Source organism: Ailuropoda melanoleuca, chromosome 2 (genome assembly GCF_002007445.2).
Source record: "Ailuropoda melanoleuca isolate Jingjing chromosome 2, ASM200744v2, whole genome shotgun sequence".
NCBI lineage: Eukaryota > Metazoa > Chordata > Mammalia > Carnivora > Ursidae > Ailuropoda > Ailuropoda melanoleuca.
In genome coordinates, this window is record NC_048219.1 from 165,209,625 (window position 1) to 165,216,010 (window position 6,386).

A 6,386-nucleotide genomic window follows, 5' to 3' on the forward strand; every position below is an offset into this window, starting at 1 on the left:
AAAAAAAAAAAAAAAAGAAAGAAATCTTGCCATTTGCAGCAACATGGCTGGAACGAGAGTATATTACGATAAGCGAAATAGAGAAAGACAAATACCATATGATTTCACTCGTGGAATTTAAGAAACAAAACAGATGAATGTAGGGGAAGGGAAGGAAAAATAAAATAAGATTAAGAGAGGGAGGCAAACCATAAGAGACTTTTAAGTATAGGGAACAAACTGAGAGTTGCTGGAGGAGAGGTGGGTGGGGAGATGGGGTAACCGGGTGATGGACATTAAGGAGGACACATGATTTGATGGGCACTGGCTGTTATATACAACTGATGAATCACTAAATTCTACCTCTGAAACTAATAATACACTATGTGTTAATTGAATTGAATTTAAATAAAAATATTTTTAGAAAGAGAAAAAAAAGGTAACATTTATTGGGAACTTACTAGATGCCAGGCACTGTTCCAAGTACTTTACATATATTAACCGATTTAATCCTCACAACAACCCTGAGAGAAGTACTGCCTCTTTGTCCATTTCACAGGTGAGGCAATTGAGGCACAGAGAGCCTTAAGTAACTTGAAAAAAAGAAAAATTCGAAATAGTATGAATAGTTTACTTCACTTTTTAGAAACCAATGAGAACAATTCATGTATGTAAGCATATATGCATAGGAAAATTCTGTATGTATACAGAGGAGTCTGGTAATCGTTAACTCTGAAAAGTGAAAACTGGGAAGAAGTATTTTCATTTTCTGCTTTATACATTTTTGTATTTTTGATTTTTTTAAAATAAGCATTGGTTTTAGAATTTAAAAACAAATACATTAACACCTAAAAATGCACCTGAATGCATTGTGTCTGCATGATTTAGTTCCATTTTGATGACTAAAGAAGCTTCTGTTGCTAGTTATAAGAAGAAATTTTATTCCAGGGCAGGAAAGAGTGTACATTGTATAGGAACTACATTGTGATTGAAGTTCAACTTGGCTTAAGGGAGGAAGAAAATGGGGGTAGCAGAGGAAGGTGGAGAAAAAATAGGGTTGGAAGCATAGAAGGACTGGATTTGATTAGAGGAAAAACAGACAGCAGACCCAAAACACCCCTCAGTGCAGAACCAGACCCCAGGAGAAGTCTAAAAGCCTGTGCTCCACCCTCCTCACAGCCCTCCTGAAGGCAGATGACCGCATTCAGGGTCACGCTCAAGTTCTCTCATTCTCCCCTTGAGAGCTACAGTGAATTTCACTGTATCCAGCAGGCTGACCATTTAGGGGAATGGCTGATTATCCTCATTCTTCTTCCCACCAGTATTTTTAAGCTTCCCCTGTCCTAGGCAACGGGAACCAGTGACCTGCCTACATGGAGTTTACGCTCTGAGGTTATTGAGTGACTTGCCTTCGAGGTGGTCTTCTTTGACGTTTTGTCGTAGCCTCTGAATCTTTATAATAAGATCACACATAACCTCGAGATTGCTTGAAGGATAACAAGTTAATGATTTGACCGACCATAACAACAGTAAACTGAAAAGGGCATAGGAATAAATAGAGATCATTTCAACTCCTGAAACACGTTTTTCTTTTTAATGATTTTTTTATTATATTATGTTAATCACCATACAGTACATCCCCAGATTCCGATGTAAAGTTCGATGCTTCATTAGTTGCGTATAACACCCAGTGCACCATGCAATACGTGCCCTCCTTACTACCCATCACCAGTCTATCCCATTCCCCCACCCTCTCCCCTCTGAAGTCTTCAGTTTGTTTCTCATAGTCCATAGTCTCTCATGTTTCATTCCCCCTTCTGATTACCCCCCTTTTCTTTATCCCTTTCTTCCCCTACCGATCATCCTAGTTCTTATGTTCCATAGATGAGAGAAATCATATGATAATTGTCTTTCTCTGCTTGACTTATTTCACTTAGCATTATCTCCTCCAGTGCCGTCCATGTTGCAGCAAATGTTGAGAATTCGTTCTTTCTGATAGCTGAGTAATATTCCATTGTATATATGGACCACAGCTTCTTAATCCAGTCATCTGTTGAAGGGCATCTCGGCTCCTTCCATGATTTGGCTATTGTGGACAATGCAGCTATGAACATTGGGGTGCATATGGCCCTTCTCTTTACTACGTCTGTATCTTTGGGGTAAACACCCAGTAGTGCAATGGCTGGGTCATAGGGTAGTTCAATTTTTAACTTTTTAAGGGACCTCCACACTGTTTTCCAGAGTGGCTGTACCAACTTGCATTCCCACCAACAATGTAGGAGGGATCCCCTTTCTCCACATCCTCTCCAACAATTGTTGTTTCTTGCCTTGTCTATCTTTGCCATTCTAACTGGCGTAAGGTGGTATCTCAGTGTGGTTTTGATTTGAATTTCCCTGATGGCTAATGATTTTGAACATTTTTTCATGTGTCTGTTAGCCATTTGTATGTCTTCATTGGAAAAGTGTCTGTTCATATCTTCTGCCCATTTTATGATTTGTTTATTTGTTTCTCGTGTATTGAGTTTGAGAAGTTCTTTGTAGATCTTGGATACCAGTCCTTTATCTGTGGTGTCCTTTGCAAATATATTCTCCCATTCCGTGGGCTGTCTCTTAGTTTTTTTGACTGTTTCCTTGGCTGTGCAGAAGCTCTTTATCCTGATAAAGTCCCATAAGTTCATTTTATCTTTTATTTCTCTTGCCTTTGGAGATGTGTCGTGAAAAAGGTTGCTCTGGCCGATGTCATAGAAGTTGTTGCCTATGTTCTCCTCTAGAATTTTGATGGATTCCTGTCTCACATTGAGGTCTTTCATCCATTTGGAGTTTATTTTTGTGTATGGTGTGAGAGAGTGGTCAAGTTTCATTCTTTTGCATGTAGCTGTCCAATTTTCCCAGCACCATTTATTGAAGAGACTGTCTTTTTTCCACCGGATGTTTTTTCCTGCTTTATCAAAGATTAGTTGCCCAAAGAGCCGAGGGTCCATTTCTGGGTTCTCTATTCTGTTCCATTGGTCGATGTGTCTGTTTTTGTGCCAGTACCATGCTGTCTTTGTGATCACAGCTTTGTAGTACAGCTCGAAATCCGGCATTGTGATGCCCCCAGCTTTGTTTTTCCTTTTCAACAGTTCCTTGGAGATTCGGGGCCTTTTCTGGTTCCATACAAATTTAAGGACTATTTGTTCCAGTTCTTTGAAAAATGTCCTCGGTATTTTGATCGGGATAGCATTGAAAGTGTAGATTGCTCTGGGTAGTATGGACATTTTAACTATGTTAATTCTTCCAATCCATGAGCATGGAATATTTTTCCATCTTTTTATGTCTTCCTCAATATCTTTCAAAAGTGATCTATAGTTTCTAGCATATAGGTCCTTTACGTCTCTGGTTAAGTTAATTCCAAGGTAACGCATGGTTTTTGGTGTTATTGTAAATGGGATGGATTCCCTAATTTCTCTTTCTTCAGTCTCGTTATTCGTGTATAGAAATGCAACTGATTTCTGGGCATTGATTTTGTATCCTGCCACCTTACTGAATTGTTCTATAACTTCTAATAGTTTGGGAGTGGATTCCTTTGGGTTTTCCATATAGAGTATCATGTCATCTGCAAAGAGAGACAGTTTGACTTCTTCTTTGCCGATTTGGATACCTTTGATCCCTTTTTGTCTTCTGATTGCTGTTGCAAGGACTTCTAGTACTATGTTGAATAATAGTGGCGAGAGTGGGCATCCTTGTCGTGTTCCTGATCTTAAGGGAAAGGCTTCCAGCTTTTCCCCATTGAGAATAATGCTTGCAGTAGGCTTTTCATAGATGGCTTTTATGAGATTGAGAAATGTACCCTCTATTCCTACACTCTGAAGGGTTTTAATCAGGAAAGGATGCTGTATTTTGTCAAATGCTTTTTCTGCATCAATTGAGAGGATCATATGGTTCTTGAGTCTTTTCTTGTTGATATGATGTATCACATTGATTGATTTGCGAGTGTTGAACCATGCTTGCATCCCAGGTATGAATCCCACTTGGTCATGATGGATAATCCTTTTAATGTACTGTTGGATTCTATTAGCAAGGATCTTGTTGAGGATTTTGGCATCCATATTCATTAGAGAAATCGGTCTGTAATTCTCCTTTTTGAGGGGGTCTTTGCCTGGTTTGGGGATCAAGGTAATATTAGCCTCATAGAATGAGTTTGGTAGCTTTCCTTCTGTTTCTATTTTTTGAAATAGCTTTAGGAGAATAGGTATTATTTCTTCTTTGAATGTTTGGTAGAATTCCCCAGGAAAACCGTCTGGGCCTGGAGTTTTATTATTTGGAAGGTTGTTTATCACTGACTCAATTTCTTCATAGTTAATTGGCCTATTTAAGAAATCTATTTCTTCCTGTTTCAGTCTTGGTAGTTTATAGGTTTCCAGGAAGGCCTCCATCTCTTCCAGATTGTTTAGTTTTTTGGCATATAGCTGTTGATAAAAGTTTCTAATAATCCTTGCAATTTCAATGGTGCTGGTCGTGACCTCTCCCTTTTCAGTCATAATTTTAATAATCTCAGTCCTTTCTCTTTGTTTTTGGACAAGTTTTGCCAGTGGTCTATCAATTTTATGGATTCTCTCAAAGAACCAGCTTCTAGTCCTGTTGATCTGCTCTACTGTGGTTCTGGTCTCTAATTCATTGATTTCTGCTCTAATCTTGGTCAACTCCTTCCTTGTCAGTGGGTTAGGCCTGTCCCTCTGTTGCTGTTCCAGTTTCTTGAGGTGAGAATATAGAAACTGCATTTTAGATTTTTCTATTCTTTTGAGTGAGGCTTGGATGGCTATGTATTTCCCCCTTAGGACTGCCTTTGCAGTATCCCATAGGTTTTGGACCGTTGTGTATTCATTCTCGTTGGTCTCCATAAATTGTTTAATTTGTTTTTTGATTTCCTGGTTTATCGAGTCATTCTTGAGCAGGATGGTTCTTAGCCTCCAAGTGTTTGAGTTTCTTCCAGGTTTTTCCTTGTGGTTGAGTTCCAATTTCAGAGCGTTGTGGTCTGAGAATATGCAGGGGATAATTTCAATCTTTTGGTATTGGCTGAGACCTGTTTTGTGTCCCAGAGCATGATCTATTCTTGAGAATGTTCCATGGGCATTTGAATAGAATGAGTATTCTTTGGTTCTGGGGTGTAGTGTTCTATATATATCTATGAGGTCCAACTCGTCGAGTATGGCATTCAAAGCCTTTGATTCTTTGCTTAGTTTTTGCCAGGGTGTTCTGTCTATTTCTGATAGTGGGGTGTTGAGGTCCCCTACTATTACTGTGTTCTTATCTATATGTCTCTTTATTTTGGTTAAGAGTTGGCTTGTGTATCTTGCTGCTCCCCTGTTGGGGGCATATATATTAATAATTGTCATATCCACTTGTTGAATACTTCCTTTAAGAATAATATAGTGCCCTTCTGTATCTCTCTCTATGGCCTCTAGTTTAAAATCCAGTCTATCTGATATGAGAATTGCTACTCCAGCTTTCTTTTGAGGTCCATTTGCGTGGAAGATGGTACTCCATCCCCTTACTCTAAGTCTGAATGCATCTTTGGGTTCAAAATGAGTCTCTTGTAGACAGCAAATGGATGGGTCATGTCTTTTTATCCAATCTGCAACCCTGTGGCGTTTTATGGGAGAGTTTAAGCCATTTAGATTGATAGAGATTATTGACAGATATGATTTTAATGATGCCATTTCTCTTTAAAGTCTTTGTATCGGTTGTGACTTGCTGCTCTGTATCACTCTTGGGGCCTTTTTACCTTTATAGAGCCCCCCTTAATATCTCCTGTAGGGCTGGTTTCGTGGTTACGAAATTGGTTAATGATTGGCGATTTTGGAACGTCTTTATTTCTCCATCAATTCTGAATGACAGCTTTGCTGGATAAAGGATCCTTGGCTGCATGTTTTTCTCTGAAAGAGCTTTAAAAATGCCCCCCCAAGCCTTTCTCTCATTCCAGGTCTCTGTAGACAGGTCTGACGTAATCCTGATACCTTTGCCTTGGTACGTGAGAAATTTCTTTGCCCTGGCCGCTTTCAATACTGTATCCTTGGATCTAATATTTGCGAATTGCACTATGACATGCCGTGGCGTAGGTTTGTCCTGGTTGAGCTTGGATGGGGTCCTCTCTGCCTCTTGGACACGAATGCTTGTTTCCCTTGCTAGATTAGGGAAGTTTTCAGCTACAATTTGTTCAAATATCTCTTCTAGACCTCTGTTTTTCTCCACCCCTTCAGGGATGCCGATGATTCTGACATTGGATCGTTTCATAGAGTCAGTAATCTCCCGTAATCTACATTCGTGGGCGTGGATTTTTTTAAGACCAGCTTCTATTTTCGTTTTTTCTTCTACTAACCCATCCTCCAATTCGCTAACGCGTTCCTCTGCCTCGGTGACCCTGGCCG